The sequence below is a fragment of the Pholcus phalangioides genome, unplaced genomic scaffold (assembly GCF_987345545.1).
Source record: "Pholcus phalangioides strain wild (caught in Gottingen) unplaced genomic scaffold, Ppha-v1.0 ptg000027l_1, whole genome shotgun sequence".
Taxonomy (NCBI): Eukaryota; Metazoa; Arthropoda; class Arachnida; order Araneae; family Pholcidae; genus Pholcus; species Pholcus phalangioides.
This window is the reverse complement of record NW_028301617.1, coordinates 14,506,987-14,529,364: the sequence shown is the minus strand read 5'-3', so window position 1 is coordinate 14,529,364 and position 22,378 is coordinate 14,506,987. Positions and strand designations below refer to the sequence as shown.

General features: G+C 36.1%; 1 long non-coding RNA gene across 1 annotated transcript; it reads right to left on the bottom strand.

Annotated features, from left to right (window-relative positions):
* Positions 1–11,513: 11,513 nt before the first annotated feature.
* On the bottom strand, positions 11,514–22,113 carry LOC149068530 (uncharacterized). Its single transcript, XR_016195202.1, has 2 exons — positions 21,925–22,113; positions 11,514–12,807 (listed from the first exon to the last, which is right to left on the bottom strand). It is a non-coding gene; the product is annotated as an uncharacterized LOC149068530 (long non-coding RNA).
* Between the last annotated feature and the right edge of the window lie 265 nt (positions 22,114–22,378).

Here is a 22,378-nt window from a genome sequence, read left to right as displayed (position 1 = left end):
TTGGCATTTCACTGAAAAGACAACCTTCTTCCGAATGGTTCAGAAAAATATTCCATAAAGAAGTTTTTAAAAGCGGGTTATTTTAGTGATCTGTAAATGTGCTTCGGGTCATTTTAGTGATCTGTGAATGTGCTTCGGGTCATTTGGGTGATCTGTAAATGTGCTTCGATTTATTTTAATGATCTGTAAATGTATTGCGTAGCTCTCAAATGATCTGTAAATGTGCCGTGGGCCGTTAAGAGAGTCTCCACTGTACCAATATATAGCAGTTTCGATAAGTGGTCATATTTAAAAACGTATCATCCAGTGCAAAACAGAGGTTTTTTTGCTAGTTTTATAAAAGGTGGCCAGACGTCCCGGTTTTTAACTGATCACTGTCACGACATCTGTTTGTGTTGGTTCTTGTCATCGCCTAATCCAGTGTTTCTTAACCTTTTTTTGCCCGTGGCCCCCCTTTGAACCATATTTTTTTCTCGTGGCTCCCCTGTCTTACCCCCAGAGTTTTCAACTCTCATCTAGAAGCAAGACACTTTATATTTATTGAAATGATTTTTTTCAGTGAATTTATACTGAACGAAAATTTTGCAAAGAAAATTGGCCTCCAGACCACTAGCCTAGAATTTATTGATCTCCCCGCTAGTCCGAGTTCTACCAGGACAACATCATGGGGCCTCCACCTTAGGCAAAGTGGTGGTATGGTAGTCCCATACTTTAGCTGGAAATAAACAGCCTACATATTTCCTACTTATTTTCAAAATTTATTGTACTATACAAAATATCATAAGATGGTGTCACTTATGGGCATGAGGCCCCTCACAAGAGTGGGACTGACAGAGCTACAGCCCGGGGCCTAATATGGTTTTCATCATTTTTTTTTTTCATACAATAAATTTCATATAGGAAGAGGGGTCTGAAATATTTAGCCGGGGACTTGAGGAAAAACCCCATCCTAGGGAACTTGTTGCAAAATGTAGGCAGTGAGGCCTGGGTGGGTCCATGCACTAAAGAAGGCCCTGGTTTTATGGGTGGTTTTGTTGGATTCTCTCTCTCACTGTAAATAAGTGTTAGTCACTAATATAAAATCTTTATTTCTTCACACCTTAATTTTTCTTCTCAGCTCTCCAAACCACCTGTCATGGCTCCTTTCTCCATTTTCTTCCGTGGCCCCCTTGAAGTATCCCAGTACCACAAGAGGGCCATATGGCCCCCCCGGTTGAGAACCACCGGCCTAATCGAACATTTAATAAAATACGATTATTTTAAAATATTAACATGTTCTATTTTGTGACATTTCCAGCTGCTACAAATCACAGTAAAAGAAATTATCTCAGGAAAAAAAATCGCTCATCACGGCATGATGACCATATTTCGTTAGAAAAATATGGAAAATTATATGAACAAAATTACGGGACATCACTGAGAATGTCAGCAAAATTACAAACTGTTAAAATTTCTGAAAAAGGGTGAGAAAAGACGGGACACTGGAAATCGCCGTGAAATGAACTGTAATTAACCGAAAAAATACTGAGCGTGTGGCAAACACGCGAGATGAGGATTTAATAATTATAGTCACGTAATTATAAAAATATTTTATGATTTATAAAAAATCACCTTCATTTACTATTTCAGTAAACATTTTAAATTCAAATTAGCTACGTTGTAATAAACATGAAAAATGCATAAATGAAGTCGGCACAGTCAAATTTACGTGAAAGCACGAGAATGTCCCGTAAAATACGGGGCATGTGGTTGCCCTACTGATAATATGCTGTGAATTTTGGTGGTTCCCGTCGAATTGTTTCAACCCTTTTTTTTACCTGAAAAGATGAAAAAAAACCTCACTCATTTACTTGATCACTCATATGGTCAGTCACTCATACGGTCAATCGTTTCGCCACTCATATGGTCAATCACTCGGCCACTCATGCGTTCACATTTGGGATAAAAAGTCACTAGTTTTTTCTTGCAATACTGTTCGCACCAGAAACTACACCAGGAATTCGTATTGCATTGTTTTTTGTCGTAATTTTTGAAGACTTCGTTAGTCATTTTTAGGAAGATAGGCGTCAATGTTGGCAGAATTTTGATTGGGGTCGCTCCCCCTGCTCCCCCCTGGCTACGCCACTGGGTCAGCCTGTGTGCGGATCGCCTATAAATGTTTTGGTCATAAGGGTGTCACGCTTCAAAAGGTTTGCGCAGATGGTAAGAGATGGCAGATGTGCTTCAAAAGTAGAGAAATTTTGAATTACTGCCATCTGTTGGTAAACTTTATAACCTACTGTTATATCATGATGATGTGTTATGATTCATGGGCACTGTTATGGAATGAACGTTGCCCAAGAATATTACGAAGACACCAACGAATAAGGCAAATACACAACAATAAAATTGTCAAAAATACAAATCTTTTGCATTTTAGTGTATTGGTCTTACTCGTTGGTGTCTTCTTAATAATACTGTTGATTGATAGTTCAAGAAGGTATGTGTGTTTGGATAATATTTCGACCACCCTAACAGCGGCTAAAACATAACGGTTTTTTTCATCTGTGGTTTCAATCTGTCCTAACTATAGCAGTGGGACGGATATTCCGTTGATATAGTACTAGCGGCTAAAAATCCGACATTCCTTGGCCAATCACAGAGGATCGGGAGTAGTTACTCTCGAACCGGTCGTTACTTCGGAAACTGTTCGGAACTTACAATGCGCAAGCGCGTTCTCGTAATTTTGTAATATTCTGCGCTCTTTTCTCATTTTGTTCTGGCTCTCATCTTTATTTTTTTCCATCAATATTTTTTTCATCAATTTCCTGTTGGTTTGAGTTCATGTATTTGAAGTTAATTGAGGAACAGCTTTGGTATAAGGGACACGCCAAATTGGCGACTTTTCTTCCGGCGATAAGTTGCCATCGTTGGCGCGCTCTGGTTTGTTGTTGTTCTGCTGGGTTGTCGTTGTTCCAGAATGTTCGTAGAATTCTGCCAGTCGGTGGCGCTGACTGTTGTTTTTCCGTGTTCTTAGCGTCCTAGCGCGTCTTTCAAACGGGTTTTACTGCCATTTTGAAACTGGTTTTCTCTTTTTCTCATTCTATCCTCTCTTTTTTTCTTCCAAATGACGTCACTTAATAGCCGCGGCGTTTTGAAAAACCGTTGGGATAGTTCTTCATATTTTCTCTTCCTTCCGTATATATGTTGTAGTGTGTGCCGGATTAATTGGAATTATTTTGGACATCTTTTCCCTCAGGTTGTACCTTTAATATTTTCCAATATTTATTCTTTTCTACATGCAGGATGCCCCTGCATCCTTTTTATTTTATTTATTTATTTATTTTATACCGTTGATTATTTATAAGAACCCGGATTCTCGGAAAGAGAGTCCGGGTTTTAATTTATAATAAATAGAATATTTTTATTTATACAACATGCAGGACCGTTGATTATTTATAAGAACCCGGATTCTCGGAAAGAGTTCGGGTTTTAATTTATAATACATAGAATATTTTCATTTATACAGCAGGATCGTTATTTATTCACAACGGTCCGGGTTTTATTTAAACCCTGATTTCATTTTTTTTTATCCAGTTTTATTTTTTAAATACTCCACAGCTTATTTTTGTTTATGCCATTTGTTTTTACTGTTTTCTATGCTTTTTTTTTCTGGCGCACGTAGTGTCTGGCGGCTTTTTCTCGGGCCGTCTGACATATTTGGCGCCGGGAAAAAAAAGTCGCCGAAAATCGCCAACCTGTCCCTTATACCAAAGCTGTTCCGTTACTCTCGAACCGGTCGTTACTTCGGAAACTGTTCGGAACTTACAATGCGCAAGCGCGTTCTCGTAATTTTGTAATATTCTGCGCTCTTTTCTCATTTTGTTCTGGCTCTCATCTTTATTTTTTTCCATCAATATTTTTTTCATCAATTTCCTGTTGGTTTGAGTTCATGTATTTGAAGTTAATTGATTTTTCATTTTATAATTATTTTTCCTACATTGTGTATAATTCTGTTTTTATTTTTCCTGCATTAAATACATTTTCCTGTTATTATTTTTCCTACGTTAAAAGTACATTTTCCTGTAATTTTTCCTACAGTGTATTTTCCTGTAATTTTTCCTACATTGTGTATTTTCCTGTAATTTTTCCTACATTGTGTATTTTCCTGTAGTTTTTCCTACATTGTGTATTTTCCTGTAATTACTTTTCCTACATTACATGTATTTTTCTGTTCTTATTTTTCCTGCATATTAAGTACATTTTCTTGTAATTATATTTTCTACAGTAAGTATACTTTCCTGCAAAGAAGGATAAAAAATCTGAAAATCCTCTCCTTGAGAAAATTCTACGTACACCTATGCTTTCCTGTAATTAACTATATGTTTAATTTTTGTCGACCCCTTTTAAATATGAATCAGCGACATAGTTACAGATCACTTAAGCGACCTGTTATTATCAGCTTTGCATCATTCAAGTGACCCGCTGTGAAGTTTCACATTACTTAAGTGGATCGCACTACATTCCATATCACTTATTTGATCCGTGGCACATTTACCCGAGGTAAGTGCGCATTTTGGCGCCCCCTCGTAATGTTGAAGGTAAGGTTCGAGAATGAAATTTGCCCCCTCTCTGTGCCCTCCTAGTTGTGGCACTGATTGGTCATCAGATTGCTCTGCATTAGGAGTGACGATATTACCAGAAATTATTGTTTGAATAATTTGTGCAGAGGATCAATTAATGCAGGTTAACTATTAATAAATATCTGTTTGCAGGGGAACATATTGAGTGAAAAAGTGAACCGCTCACAAAATTATATGTAGAATAGATACGTAGAGTTTTAGCAGATTTAATTCCACCACAAACGCCACACTCATACGGCTTTTAACCTGTGTGGATTCTCGAGTGAATAATTAATTTATGTCTTAGCGGAAACTTCTTACCAAACACACTATACTCATGACAGATTTTAACAGTGTAAACTTCTTTGTGGACGGTTAAACGTGCTTTATCTCTTAACCTATTACCACAAATATAGCACTCACATGGTTTCTCACCATTGTGAAGTCTTGTGCATCTCCCAACGATATTTCGTCGAAAAACATCGATAACAAACGTCGCACTCACCGGTGTGGACTCGTTTGTGACGGGTTAAATTCTTAATTTGCGTAAACCTCTTACCATAAACATCACATTTATTTGTGATGACCCCTAATAGCCAGGCCCTTCATTAAGGGGGGCGTAGAGGTGTGATTCCAATTTAAAAAATGCTCAAAAATTACCTCAAAATTACCACTTTTCAATGAAAATGCAGTTGTTGCCCTGTCTCTCTTAATGCCAACAATGTCAGCATCGACGGGGTTTCCTGATTTGCTAATTTTTGATGACAAGGGAAGAAGGGGATTTGAAGGTTGCTTACGTCATCAACCACCTTTTTTTTTTGAATATATGAAATATTCTAAGCTGCTGATGAAATTTTGCTGACAAGGGAAGGTAGGGGGTCAAAAATGTCTAAAAATTTGCTGACGTTATACTTGAATGGCCCCTAATCGTTTTCAAAGTTGCCACGGGGATATTCAACTGTTTTGCAAGATCGACTCTTTCGTCATGAATTAAGAATTTTTGTTGAATTCTTCCAAAATTTCCACTTATTATCATTTTTTTAAAGAATTTTACGTTTTGTCGACATTATAAACGCAGATTAGATTAGACCAGTGGTTCTCAACCTTGGCAAGCCGCGGCCCGGTTTCATTCATTTTTGTGAGGTACAAAATTTGTGAATAAATTAATTTGATACAATTTTTAAAAAAAACTAAATTTTGATTGTGCATGGAACTCAGGCACGAGTGCAACGATTCGGAACTGCTTCCGTCATGTTGGTTTTTGTTCCGAGTCTTTGGAAAACGATTATTTTTCCGAAAATTCCTCCCAGATTAAGTGTGGAGAAAACAACTAGCACTATGGGTGATTGTATCGACGATGAATTTGTGAGTATTGACTCTGATCTTGTAACTTTAGAACTTTTAGCAGACGACAATATTCTAAAATCAATCACCCAAAGCAAGTGCTTCATGTTTCGAAGAAATAGAATCACACAGAAAGTTCAGATGAAGTATCTCTGCACCATCTCTCCGTGATGCACTATAAACTCTAGATGTGACACGACACTTCCTACGCAGTCAGGAAAAAGCCGAACAATCGCGGTATAAACCGAATAGTGTATAGAAAATTTTTTGTTTTCTCTTCATAAAGAAAAACAAGCAAATGTACTTGATTAATTTTCATGAATTAAATTTCTTTTACACGTTTGATTCAATTTGGAAACAACCCCCGAATAAAAATTAATGAGAATTTGCATTTTATTTAATACAGTTGTTAGAATGTATATAATTTCGTACACAAAAACGATCGGACAAAAATTTAGAGTGAAACCCCGTCAACTCGACATCCGCTTAAGTCGACATGTTTGTCGATACTTTTGGAGTGTCGAGTTACCGAGTCTACTGTAAATTGAAATAATTAATAGTTAAAATGAATGAATGTTTTTCCACTTTTTTTATTAAAGCAAGGCAAGATATTTGATTTTTTGATTTTACGTTATTATTTTCATTTATTATAAAAAAATATATTTATTTATTGTCAAATTGCTTTATATAGCAAATGCTTCTCGCATGATTCTTAGGAAAATATATCAACGCTAGATGGCAGGTCACTCTATTGGTAATATTGAGTTTTGTACGCGACATCTATTTGCAAATTATGCTACATGGAGTTGGAGAAGTCAAGTTTAAAATCTCACATTGTTTTTCATTAAACCAGACAGAAAAACTGGAAAAAAATAAAAATTTCGCTTTAACAAAACAGCATCGATAAAATAAAATAATGTTGGACATAGAGGTCTTCAAATCGTAAGGTACAACATTTGGTTAAGTATATTTTTCATATCAATTATTTTTGTTACTTGGGAATTGAACGTTCTCACCGGTTTCCGCCATGTCGTTTGAACCCTCTCCGGAGGTGAGAAACGACGTAATTAATTTTCGCTCTCTCATAAAGATTGAGCACCCTTTTAGATACTCGGAAGGGGGAAATTGATAAACGAGAAAATTCTCACTAGATTAACCGCTGTATTTAATCACGTAGATCATTACAGCACGAATACGGGAAAATATTTTTCGATTATTAAGAATTTAAAAATTGCATATATTGAAACTACTTGTAAAATATTACTTTTAATAACTATCAACAGAAAGTTTGTGATGGAGCAGTTCCAACTCCAAATTTTAATTCATGAATGATTTCACTCACTGCTTTCTAAAATCATTTAGAAATTCAGGATTACAATCTTTCATTATCGTGAGTTGTCGTCGTTGCATTATTCTAGATGACGCTCTCAATCAAGTGATGTGTACAGTGCCATCTCGTGAGTAAATTTGTATTTACAGTCATTGATCAATATGACAGAAAATCCGAAGACCTACTGTTTGTTCCCTTATCGAAAAATCAGTATAGCCGCTATTACAACCCCTTATATACACATATGAAGGATATTATAAGGCGCCTCTCTCTCTCTTACCTCAACCTAGAATTGTTCCTTACTAAATGATAGTGGTGCCCCCTTGTCGAAACAGTTAATTGACGGTAGAGGTGCGCTCAGGGAGCCCGTGCCCCCCCACCCCAAGACGACCAAAAAGTGAGAAAAAAATGTATATTTTGGTGAAAAAAATCGATATTGCACACTCTGCCTCTTTGGAGGTAACGGAAGTAAGGTGCTTTGCATCAGTCCGGGGTTTTGTGAGCGGTTCTTTCCATCTACGGCAATAGATCACTAAACATTGATTTTTTTCCCCGTAGTAAATTTATCGTGAACAGAAAGTTTTTCTATATGTAATGCATTGTTCTGGGGGGGGGGGGGGTCGTACTTGGCTGAAAGTAAGACCCGAGATATATATGCTACTTAGCGGCACGAAAGCATGCTATTTTCAAGCAAATGTTTCCATTATTGATTGCTTTTGTCCGAAAGTAGCGTGCTTTTGTGCTGTCTAGTAGCATGTGTACCTCGGGCCTATCAGCTTGCATACTTACATACTCACTGTCGAAAATCATTATACGAGATCTCGTCGTGTAGGCCCATCTGCATATAGAGATGAGGCTCCCAGGATAAACTCAGATGTGCCCATGCATTAAGATTGACCGGATTTTGATTAACAGTTCTGCTGGATTCTGAAAGTAGTCACGCTTTTATCTCAACATATTTTACGTAGAAGTGCTACTTTTTCACATTTTAATTTTCTTTCTGTTGCTCCCTTAATCGGCTGGCGTGGCTACCTTTCAACTTCATTTTCACCCGTGGCTTTCTTAGATTATACCAGGGCCATATTGGACTCGGTTGAGACCAACTGATTTAGAACAGTTCTTAGATTAGAATAATGTTCTTCAACCGCTGGTTCGGCAGATCGGCGCCGGTCAACGAAACATTTTGTCCAATTCTTGCAGCTGCTAAATACTTTGATTTCATATTCATTTAACCCCCTTTACGATCAGGGACATAATATTGCGTCCAAACGCCAGTGGAATAAATTCAATCAAGTTGACTTTCTTCAACCTCTTATAACGATAAACTGATAACGAGCAATTGAGATAACGATGGTGGTTCTCAGACTTTTTTCTCCACAGCATCCTCCCCACACAGGGCCGTCTTATGAGCATCATGGCCTCCGGGACAAGTTATTTTTCTGAGGCTGTACCTGGCCAATTGTCGAAAATTTCAACCGGTTCTTGTTTTTGTGAGGCCCCTCTTTTCTTGAGTCCCCCGGGCCCAGGCGTTAAGACGAAGCTGATAATCAACACCCATTTTCAATCCACTGCTGGATGAAGGTCTCCTCTAAATTTTTTCATTCTGCTCTGTCTGATGCTTTAGCCATCCAGTTGATTCCAGCCACTTTGTTGATCTTATCACACTATCTTGCGTGGGGACACCTTATCGGACGTGTAACACCATGGAGTACCAATGTAGAATACTTGTGGTCCATCTGTTGTCCTGTCTTCTTGCAATATGTCCAGCCCATTTATATTTCAAACGTTTAATTCTTTCCATGATATCATATACCTTTGTGTGGTTCCTTACCCAAGTGATTCGTTTTCTGTCTCCCCTTGTGATGCCTAGCATACATCTTTCCATGTTCCTTTGTGTTGTCTGTAGCCGTTCTATCGTCTTGCTTGTGAGTGTCCATGTTTCAAGCAGTTGAGGGCGAAAAAGCAAGGCACTGCACGAATACCCTTTTATTCGATATATCTACCGTATATACTCGTGTATAAGCCGAGTTTTTTTTGTGGAAAAATTCGTTCCCCAAGTTAGGGGGTCGGCTTATACTCGGGTCAGTTTTTGATGAGAAAATATCGACCCCCGGCAATCAGTAGTCATTTTTGTAGCAGTGTTCGAGAAACCGGCATTATTGGTATTGGATATGTTCAAACCCCACAGAACCGATGATGTCAAAGCCGAGGCAAAGAAATCGAAAACAGCATTGGCTGACATCCATTGCACAGCCTTTAGATGTGAGCATCAACAAGCCTCTCAAAGACTATTTGAGGAATTTGTGGATCGAATGGATGAGCTCCGATGATAAAGAAACTACGAAAAAGTGGTGCCTTGGAGAAACCTGACATTGGCCTAGTGTGCCAATGGGTACATGAGGCGTGGAATTCTGTTTCCACCGAAATTATCTTCCAATCCTTCAAAAAGTGTTGAATCAGCAATGATGCATCATCATGAAGATGATCGCTTTGAAAGTGACCATGGCAATGACAGCCCAGATGAAGATAAAAACGAAGATGCCGCACCCTCTATGATGATCTGATGGATTACCATGAACTTGGAGACATAAAAGAAACGGATTAAAAAGTTTGAATCATTTTCTATTGTAAATTTCCGTAAGCTATTCATTTTGCATGAAAATATAAGAAATTTTTTTCTCTAAAATGCACGGATTTTTTGGGGTCGTCTTATACACGGGTTTTCAATTTATTCCGGTTTTAGTGGTCCTGACCGGGGGGGGGGGGGAGGTCGGCTTATACACGAGTATATACGCGGTATATTGTTCTTTCCCCCACAATTATTTCTATTTTTCTTCTTTCCCCTTCTTCCCTTTTTAAACGTGGAACGAGGCAAACAAATTTATCGTCTGTACGTCTAATTCAGATCATTCAAATTTATCGCCAACAGCTTGAACGTGAAGCGGTTAAATGCTATGCCATCTTTATGTAGGTTTATATTTCTGACTTGGCGGAACTTCTTCGAATCATTTTTCGAATTTACTTTTCGTCTATCTGCGAATTATTTCTCATATTTATTTATTTTTCATCTCGGTCCGCAAATTGATTATCGTATTTGGGCCGTGCCGCGAAAATTTTCGAATATTTTCACCCTTCAGCAGTTGCGAAAAGGTTCAAGTCCACTGTTCTAGAACATGACAAAGCAAAATCTTCGGTCTTATATAGAAAGATGCTTGTTGGTCTGCAAAACACTGAAAATAATGCTTACGTGAGTCGTAAGAAAAGTGTTTTTCGTTTTTTGGATCGGACGAATATTAAGTTATAACACTTTGATTTTTAGTGACGTGTCATTTTTCTAACGGTCAGTTACGAACCAAACACCGAACGAAAGTACATTTTTCCGCCAGCAACGGGTTGCAACTCCTTGAAAATTAACTGAAATATTTCATTCCGTTAGAAGCTTAGTTCGGCCTTCTTCTTTCGCGACTGGCCCTTTTTTTTTTGTTCTTTGTAGCTTGATACTATAACCTTGTTATTATGTGTAGCTTACATGTTAGCTTCATCCACTATGAAAATTTGGCAAATTTATCGAAAGTCTAGCTATAATTTGGCATTTCATAGCGAAATACTTTCAGCTCAATTTCAAATTCAAGAATTTAATTTATGTGTATAATTCATTCTCTGATCATTCGAGAATTAAAAACTAATAGTGGTATCATTCAAACATGCAATATTTACCTGTTACAATATTTGAAAGTTTTCCATGCGTTATTTCAGATAGAAATCGGAATGTGCATATCAACAAAAAGAATGAAGTTGAGCACATAAAATTGATCCCGATAGAATAGTAAACCCCTGCAATCTATCACCAAAGAATACAACTAGGCTACATTATGCAATGCTAATCGAAATTATTCCCCATGAGGAACGGGTCGTGAAAACCAGAAATGTTAGTGATTATCACTGGGTTTTTAGAAAGGGTTAAAGTATGTTAAGTCCAGTAATATGGTGGGACAAAATTCGTCAGACATCCAAAATTCTCAAAAAGCTGCGATTGTGGTAAAATGCCTCCAAATCATCCGGCAAGTATTTTAAAAAGAACTTTCTCTTTTTGGTATTTTGCCATTCAACTTTGGAACAACTTAATGACTGCCACAAAAAAAAAAAAAGTTTTGTTTTGTTGCATTGAATTGAACCGAGAAAAGTGAATTAATTCTAGAACTGTGTCATTTGTCAATGAAAGTAATTTAACGTCTGTACATGGATAAAAGTTATTTTAATGTACAGTTAATAAAAACTTTTATAATGTATACTAGATTGACATTATAATTGATGAACTCCTCTAGTAACGCCAGTAAATTATGATTGCAAGACTACAAAATGAAGCAAAATGGTTTATAAATCAATTTCTTTTATTTAGCTTGGAGGAGACCTATTTCTTCTGGCCAGTTTTTTGCCCCAGTTTTCTCCATTTCGGTAGAAACTTCCCAACACTGGTATAATCTCCTTATTTTAGAAAACATATCACCACAAACATTTCACTAATTTGGCTTCTCTCCAGTATGAGCTCTTTTGTGAACATTCAAATTGCCGATTTGAGAAAATAGTCTACCACAAACATCACATTCATGTGGCTTCTCTCCAGTATGAACTCTTTTGTGAGTATTTAAATCTGTGTTTCGAGAAAACTTTTTACCGCAAACATCACATTCATGTGGCTTCTCACCAGTGTGAACTCTTTTGTGAACATTTAAATTTGTATTTCGAGAAAACATTTTACCACAAACGTCGCATTCATATGGCCTCTCATCAGTGTGAACTCTTTTGTGAATATTTAAATCGCCAACTAGAGAAAACTTTTTACCACAAGCATCACACTCATATGGTTTTTCTCCAGTGTGAATTCTTTTATGAGCATTTAAATGACTGATTTGAGTAAATGTTTTACCACAAACATCGCACTCATGTGGCTTCTCTCCAGTGTGAACTCTTTTGTGAATGTTCAAGTTGCTGATATCAGTAAAACTTTTCTTACACAAATCACACTCATATGGCTTCTCTCCGGTATGAACTCTTATGTGCTTCTTTAACTTGCTACTTACAAAAAACTTTTTACCGCAAAAATTACATTGATGTTGTTTCTCCCCTGTGTGAATGTTTTTGTGAACTTTTAAATTTCCCATTCGGGAAAATACTTTTTTGCAAACACCACATTCGTGAGGCTTGTCTCCAGAGTGAATTTTTTCATGGGCCGTTAGATTGCATTTTTGTGAAAATACTTTTTTGCAAATACCACATTCATAGGCTTTCACCCCAGAGTGAATATTTTCATACATTTTCAGTTCATCCAGTTGTGAAGACATCTGTTTACAAACATTGCATAGGGTTTCCTCTCTATAATGAGTTTGAGTCTTCCAATTCTACTTTACTGAATCATGATATTAATAGCAATAGAGAATTCATATCAGCAGCTTCAAATACAGCAATAATCAACGATCTCGAAACAAACTTCACTTTCAGCTACTGTATGGAATCAATGTGAGTCTTGAACACCTGTAGAGAGAAAATAAAAACAGTGATCCGTGAGAGTGAGCAATGTAATCTGTGGAAAGTGTTTGCAGCTTCTGACAGTTGTCTGATTACTGCAGTCAGAAATTGGAAGTTTTCTAGCAAATGAGTGCTTGGGTATAAAAAAAATCATGATTTTTTAAAAAAAAATACATTAGAAAATCAGATTTTTTGATTGAAATTAACTGATTGCTCATTAATTAAAACAAATCTTGCTAATAATAAAGAATGCACAATCCCATATCACCTATTTTTATATCTTATCTCAAATCTTATCACCTTATCTCTCAAATTTAATTCCTCATTAATGAATAAACTACAAACTACACGCAAGAGATATGAACACCAATAATCTGTGTTTATGTAACAATAAAAATTGTTAAGCCCAAATTAACTTCATGGATTAACATTTTTCTTGTAGAGAAAAGTGCTTTTATTCCCTCCCCCCCCCCCCCAATCATGAATGCATTTAGGCAAATCAGTATCACACATATGGTGCAGGTTTCTCAAGTCCCTGGATGTACAACTAAAGGGTCATTCAGCATCAACTAAATAAAACAAATTCTATTGGCAAGATTATTTCTTGCCTAGTTTATGGATGTACTTCCGTTTATAAACTTCACATTCGTGTTAGATGAACAGTTTGATAGAGAAGAATAATCTATATATGGCTCAGTTGCAAATAACACGTTCATATGGTTTCACTTCGGTATAAAGTCTTACATGTTAATTCAATGTCATTTTGTGAGAGAAAAACCTTTTGCAAACACCATATTCAGAGTTTCATTCTAGTGTGAACTTTTTTATGGTTTTTAGAACGTGTCCTCATGATAACGATGTTGACAAAAATCCAATTCATAGGGTTTCAACCTATTGTGAATGCTTTTATGGGTTTCTAGATGGCTTTTTTGTGTAAATACTTGTTTTCGAACCTCATATTTATATGGTTTTATCCCACAGTGAATATGTAGATGGGATACACAGAGGAAAAATTAAAGCACAGAATCATGAGTAAATCACAGCAATATATTATGCAAAAAGAATTTGCATTTGTCTGCCATATTTTTGTTAGCTGCCCAAATATGGAATGTCTTGTAATTTCCTGGGATACCACAAATTATCAATTTTTTGAGGGATCTTGAAACTCTGAGGGAAGAGAAAAACATGTCAACTCAAAATTATGTAAAACTTTGGGGAAGTGAAGTTTCATTTTATCACACCTAGTATTATTTTTCAAAGATCATTTATGTATTTAATTACTTACATATAGCCTAGTTGAAGAGTTCTATATTCCATTAGCTACTATTTGACAAAATTATTTTGGTCAGTAATTTTTCACAAAGTTTCCATATTGAGAATAATGCAGAAGCAGGTTGGGGGGGAGGGGAACAGTGATACCTCGGATAATTTAAATAATCAGTTCCAGATTCACGTCAGTAAGCAGAAATATGATTTTCCCATCGGTTTCTATAGAAAGTTATTTTATTCGTTCCAAGTATTGCCCAAAGGATGATTTAAGGCTGACCTGTACATGGATCAGAGCAGTTACAAGGGCTGAATTACAACATTGTGAACCAACTACAGATAGAAATGTTTATCAACGGGGTAAAATACCACAGAGTAAGAATAATATAGAGCGCGAGCGAGGGGTTACAATGTGAAGCAAAGATCCGGAGTCACGTGACTCCGGTCAAAAGGCTGGTCAGGGAATCTCGCTTTCAATGCTTTCCTTATGGCTATTGGTATGATGATCTACACGCGCTGTCTTATTTTTGATTAGAATGGCCAACACTTGCGCAGCTTTCGGATGTTCTGAACGGTTTAGGAAAGGGGGACCAGTATCCTTTCACAAGGGAATACTTTTTTGCTTATTCCCCTTCTTATAAATGAAAAATTGGAAAATTAAATTGACGATTCAATGGATTTCTGACATAGTCTCAGTTTTTAACGATTCCATTTTGGATTTAACTCAATTAAAGTTCCAAGTTTTGGTAAAATTCAAATGTCATGAGCCATTATTAAATGTTTTAATATAATTTTTGGCAATAAATGATTGAAGTAATGAGTTTTATTAACTTTTAACTGAAATATACATCTCCGCAAGATTTGGCGAGCTAGTGAGTTTATTCGAGTTTCGCTCAACTTGAAGAAAATATGCTTTTCAGAATGAGGAATTTATGGCAAATATTTTATTTAAATAGAATGTAATGAAAACGCACCCTCTAGACAATGGCAGTTTTGCATAAAAATACATAACAACCTCTAAAAATAGTAGTATTTTACCCCTCTTCACACCTGAGATAAAACTATTACAGAAAATAAATTTTTTTATTGATTAATTTGTTTTTGTTGTATGTGAAATTGCCCTCAAACAACAAAAATAAATTAATTAATTAATTAATTAATACTTAAATAAATTATACTTTGTATTTCGGTTCAATTAATTAATTGATTTATTAATTTTCAGTCAATATCTTTATTAGGACCATCTGAGTTAAGATCTGAAGTCACTATGTGTACCTCAGATGTTAACTTGAAGAAAGAATCATTCTAAAAACTACTTAATGCCTAAAAAAAATGAAGATTCACATATGTATACTTCTGGAGCGAAGAGGTTACACATATGTCACATGTAACATACATTTACGTACTCTAAATTATTACATATATACGCTACACGAAATTTCATTTCTTATAATTTAGAAAAGTACTAATGATGAGGTTTTGCAATTTTCTTGAAAAATTCATTTTATTCCTGAAATATTATGTAAGTGTTCACATTTTTGTTTGATAAGATTATAAAAGGTTTTTCAAGAATGGCTTTTACTTATTGTTTAAATATTTCATGGCTGAATATGGTATGAGTGTGAATGTGTTACATTACATAACATAACATGATGCGTTATAATTATATACTCAAAATAAATGTATGATTAGAGTAATTTTAATGTTCTTGGAAGATAATTTTTATGTTTTAATAACCCCTAGTTAAAATAAATTTTCGAAATTAAAAGTGACAAAGTGAATGAGAAGAGAATATTTAAAAATATAAATGAAATAGGCTGTATATATAAGAGATAGGTTATATATATATAATAGGAATTAAAAACTCAAAAGTCTTAAATTATTAGGAATTATCCTTTTTGGAAAATAAAAAAATTTTGTTTTTCAATATTTGTTTATATTATAGAATTGATTTATTTTTTGGAATCCCTCATTTCCCTAAGTATTTTACAAAAGAATGAATGAAATTCATTGAAGAAATGAAGGAAAGTTTTCATCAACTCGATCGAGTCAAATTTCGTTAGAACAACATCCTAGCATTAACACGAAATCACTATGTTCTGCGAAAACGAGCCAAATGCAATAGTGCAGAACCTGTTCTTTCCCCGACAATACTGCTCATCTTTTCTTCACGTTCGACAAGTTTTATGAATAGTGTGCGCGGTCTATTATATCTTTAGTCTATGTAAAATACACACTTTCTGTGACCTATTTATATTTAGTGTGCAGGCCAATAACTTATGCGGAAAAAATGAATCTAGTTTCAACCATAACTTCAAATGCGCAACAAATGAAACTATTAACTATGTATTATGTGATAAGTCCAGTACATACTTTGCAAAGGTGACAATAGCTAAATGATACATTATCTGTTATTCCAGTAAACGGTCTCTACCATATTAACTCAGAAATATAAAGGTGATCAGAATGTTTTATTTCGTGTGTAGCAATACTATTGTATAGCAACCAGTAATTCAGCAGATGGTGTTAGTCATCCATGATTGCCGCTGTGAATGCTGCGAGTGTACACTTATATATATATATAATACCAACAGAAAGAGTCGAGACTTCTGAATGTTTGGATGTGTTTGTACTCGACTGCGATGTAAATAGTTAAGTTTAACCAATAGTATCGCTACAAGTGGAACAAATTTTGATTGCTCATTCAAATGAGATTTTACTGATGTTTTAATTTTAGATGGAGTAAAAAAGCGAAATTTCATTCACCATTTCATTGGATGCATTTGTAATAAATATTGGAAAGTATGCATATTAGAGACACATCATATCCGTCATTCCCAAAAAAAAAGTGTATAAATCGTTTCTGAGACAAATTTTATATCACAAAATTTCAGAGCACTCTGGTGTTAATTTTAATTTTTCTCCTAGTTTTTCATTTAATTATCTGTCATATGACATTTCTTAATTTGTTTCTGATGGCGTCTAATAATTAAAAAAAATCATTGTTTGTCGCAAAACGTCAAAACCTGACTGTTCCTAGCTTCAAAGAAATGTTAAATAAAAAACTTGGTGCAAATCTAAAACTTTTTTTTTCAAACAACTCGGAATCATGTATTATACATGTGTCATAGCTAAACAAAACTGATAATAAAATTTCGGAAACTTTTTTTTTGGTTCAGATCCCAAAATTTCCCCCATCTTAAAATGTTTACTCTGGTACGCCCGTTTAGGAGCTATATATTTATACCAGATTAAATCTGATAACACTTTTAAGCTCATTGAAAGTCCACTTTTAATGATTGATCACCTTTTTTGGATGTGATTTTTGAAAAACTACTTAAAATCCATGTTATATCTTAAGTAACAGATTTTTAATGGTCGAATATCCACTCTGTTAACTCATTACCATAATTTTCCCCCCATTATCAGCATGAAGTGATTTTACACGAAGATATACTTTAAAATATAACAAAAGTTTTCGTCAATCATTTGAATTTTTAATGAAAAATAATAATAATTTAGGCTAAAAATGATAAATTAGGCTAATTTTAACACTTCAAACTAAGATGTTAAATTATAAATTCCCAATCGATTGTCTCTCAGAAATAATAGGTTTTGATTTCAAGTACACTCATGTTCATAAATTAAGGATAATTCAGAATCACACGGAAATCGAAATCTGAAGTAAAAATTTCACCTGTAGAATTATCACACACATCTGCAAGAATGATATGCAAATTTCAGGAAGCCACCAGATGATGCCGATAGCATGCCACAATGACGAGAGTGTAAGGGGGGGGGGGTATATAAGGAATGGTGGCAAAGAAGTAAAATTGTTCACAAGAGTTCTGTAAGGCGCTCAGTGCCATAAGCGAATAGTTATGACACAGAGGACGCATGTGGATGATTTTTTACGTGGTAGAATTATCGGCCGCCTGGAATGTGGGCATACTCAGATGGACCCAAGGAACTTGGAATTGCCCAAAGTGTCATCTCTAGGCTTTGGCAACGATTCCAAGATAATGGAAATGTCAGTAGACGTTACAGTACATGTCACCCCCGAGTTACAATGCCGAATGAAGACCGGTATTTGGCAGTAACTGCCAAAAGAAGCAGACGGAGCACAGCATCCGACCTGTCTCGTCAGCTATCTGCAGCCACGGGTACCACAGTTTCAAAGCAAACCGTGTACAAACGTTTGGGAGATATTGGTCTATATGCTCGCAGGCCTGTCAGATGTGTTCCGCTCACAGCAACTCACTGTCGGCAGCAATTAGCCTGGAGTAGAGAACATGCAATGTGGACATCATCACAGTGGGCTTGTGTGATGTTTTCTGACGAGTCCAGGTTTAGCTTGCAGTCTGGTTCACGTCGGACTTTCATATGGAGAATGCCAGGTACCCGTTACCACCAAGACAACATCATTGAACGACACCGTTACGGTGGTGCAGCATTGCTTGTTTGGGGTGGAATTATACTGGGTTCCAGAACAGATCTACATGTTCAAACCGGAACCATGAAAGCCAAAATTTTTCGGGACATCATTCTGGAACAACATGTACGTTTGTTTAGGGGTGCCATGGGCGCAGAATTTGTGTTTATGGGTGACAACGCCTGTTCTCACCGAGCAAACATCGTAAACGAATGCCTTGAATCTGAGGATATAACCCGTATGGAATGGCCAGCATTCTCACCTGACTTGAATCCAATAGAGCATGTGTGGGACATGGTTGGCCGACGAGTTGCAGCCCGTCAACCACCTCCTACATGTGTACTGGAACTTCGGAGAGCATTACTTGCTGAGTGGAGTGATCTTCCCCACGATCAGATCGATAATTTGATACTCAGCATGCCTAGGCGTTGTACGGACTGTATTTCATCGCATGGGAGACATACAATGTATTAACCATCATACCAACCACGTAATCGTAAGTTTTTGTGCAGGAGATATTTTTTACAATTGCTCCAGGGAGCAAAAATCGTAGTTTTTATGAATGGTATCATACATACACCATCGTTTTTGTTCTTTATCTTTTGTTTAATAAATGGGCTTTATGAATAAGTAACGTTTGTTTTGTTTCTGAACCTTTATTTGCCAGAGCTGGCATTATCCTCAATTTATGGACATGAGTGTAGCTAAACGTATGTAAAAAATAAACAAACTTTTCCATATGCTATTTCGAAACAATTATGAAAAACCATCAAAACAACTGAAAAAAAGTCAAAAACATTTTAAACTTATTTTTTCAACATTTGTGTAAGAAATATGCTGATTCCATTATTTTAAGGGGATTGTTCGTCATAATCTCAACAGAAGTAATTGTCATTAAGATTTCCCATTTAAAGTTTTCTCCCTTTTTATAATGTCTCTCCATGACAGTTTTTTTGAAAAAACGTTACCCAGTAGTATCTGTAGTGGTGTCCTCCCATAAAAAAAATAATTTTTACAACTAGCGCGTGACCATATTTCTCTGCACTATTTGCTTGTATGTTATTGAAATAACCGACTTTTTCCTTCACTCAAAGGCATTCCTTGATCATTTTTTATCGCACCATGGTCATTTTTTGCACACGAGGGCTAATTAGACTGGGACCTACGATTTATTGCCGATTCTGAACAGGGAGCATATTTTTTATACTCATCAAGAGGTTGGTGCGCTAACCCCTATATGAGAGACTCCCCGTGATAGCAATCTTTTTCTGTGGTCATGTTGCCATTTATGGTGTAGCCCTGTGTCAGGAAAGTTTTCTGACAAGGACACACAAACTGGGTATCGAACTCACGACACCTCTAAACATCCTTTAGTACTTAAGGCAAGTATCTTATCGACCTGGGCTACCACGCCCCCCCACAAGACATTCCTCTTTTTAATATTTAAACCAAAATGTTGGTAGCAAAATAAAAATTTAATTACTTAAGGACTTCAAATGCAGCAGACAAAAAATCTGAAGTATCGACGGATTCAGTACTCTTTGATGGTTTATAACTCATCAGCTCACATGAAAAATCAGCTTTTGGCCACGGTTTCTGATGAATCATAAACAATATTTGTGCAAAACACATATGGAGAGAAAAAAATGAAAAATATAAATAACAAAAAAAAAAAATGATTTACGTATGATCAGTAAATAGTGATTCTCCTGAAGTGATAAAATAGTTAAATCTGTACGAATTTTTTACATCCTTTCCCCTGGCGAGAATGATTGGTTCAAAATACAGCTGCGATTCCATTTAAAAGTTTTCATCTTCATATACTTATTGAAAATCAATTTAGTTTCATTACAAATGATATTTTGGATCAAATAAACAGTTCCTCGTTCAACTATTGCATAATGATCTTGACAATAATCTTGTGATTACGCTTTGATTTCAGAGAGAAATGACCATTTCCCATTGAAAATTGCATGACTCTGAAATAGCGCAACCCCAGCCATCACTGCCCTCAAAAGAGTGCATCAAATGAGAGGTAAACGCTTCTTCCAGAGTAAGGATTCACACAAGAACAATGACAACTATTTAATCGTACATGCGCCTCACACCATAGGTGAAGATAAGCTGGGGGGCTGGGTATACACATCAGATCAATCAACTCCGTTATTGATGCTGGCCTCCCCAAATCTCTGTCCATGCCTCACACCCATTCTTCTGACAAATATCAAACAAATCAGTACATACAAGATATACAAAAAACTGGATGTTGTGTGAAGATGCTTATTTCTCGAGATGTTGATTTTTTACAGAAAGAAAAAACTTATTTCTGCCTCTACCAGGAGTTGAGTTTTTCCTTCTGTAAATTGTCAATATCTCAAAAAATAAGCATCTTCACACAACATCCAGTTTTCTGTACATCTTGTATAAACAAGTGGAGAGTGGCATCATGTCATACGAATCAATACGTGTGTGAATGTGCTTTCTGAGTGTATGTGTGGCCATTTAGGAGTTTATCTTGCCTGAGCAGTGCTTGTTTTGTGTTCCTGTTGGTGCTGCTATCTGTCTTTCATATTTTGATGTGAAGATGGTAAATGCTTGAATTTACATGTAATGTAAGTATCCTGTTGTAGGTCTGCCTGCTCTCTGCGAGGGAATTCTCAACCAGCTCTCATTCGCCCCTTGAAGTTAAAAACTGTAAGAAAAACAACTTCAGCCAACCAGCACTGAGTGGCTGGTAGTGTTCGAACCTGAATCCTAACTATGTCCCCGTGACCACACAAAGGCAATCAAGAATGATTGCTTATTTTGAGATTTATTATTGCAGACATATCAAAACAGGCACGTATTAACGCATGAGGCCTGCTCAGGGATCCAACCAGTGACACCTGTATCACCAATTCACTACAAGCAGGCCCTGTGGACAAGAAATGCTTGATTTTTAGGCCTGTTGCCGGACATTAGAGATTAACGCCAATGATTCTCTCGGTGAATGGAGTCGTGGGAAATTCAAGCCAAAATTAATTAACTAGCCACAGCCATATAATCAAAAGCTCTAATGCAACTTTTGGATCAAAAATGGATTTAACAACGACCCTTATTTTTGGGGGAACACAGTATGTGCTAAATACAGTAGTTCAATTAAAAAACTAAGTGATTGTATTGATATATTTTTATTCACGTCCCGGAATATAAGATTAAATCTCTCATCAGGAATTTCATATTGAGGAAACTCTCTCGAGAACCCCCATAAACTGAACACGACCCTCCTCGAAAGGGTCATTGCCCACACATATTAGACTAATGGATATTAAGAAAGAAAACTCTTTTCACGTAATCGTATCTTAAGGGTGGCAACAAAATTTCTAGGACCGGCCCTGCCCTTCAAATAATGTGTTAAAAAGACGAACCTACAAACACCTACTGACCTGTAATTGAACTCGAACTTGGCCACGAACGAATGTGTCCAAGGAATCAGAGAATCCACGTAAGAAGGGAACCTAATTATATCCCATGATGAACAATTATGGTCGTCATTTAATGATCCTTCAACGATCAAAATCAGCACGATCCCAACAATACCCTTCGGGTAAACACAGTCGACTGTAACCAAAATCAACTCCCAACAAAAACAAAGTTCTTAGTTGTTGTTGTTGTGTCACGATTTTTTCGGAATCATTTTTCTTTTACGTGACGTCATCGGCTTCCAATAAACAGTGCTCACTTTCCAATTTTTTTATTTTCATCCCCGAATTAAACTTTCTTTAAAATCATTTTTTAGAATAAATATTATTTTCAGAGAGTGTTACGATAAAACTCTTATCAGGATTTCCAGTTACGAATCATGACTGACAACAATTGAGTTTTTCGAAAGATGGCGCT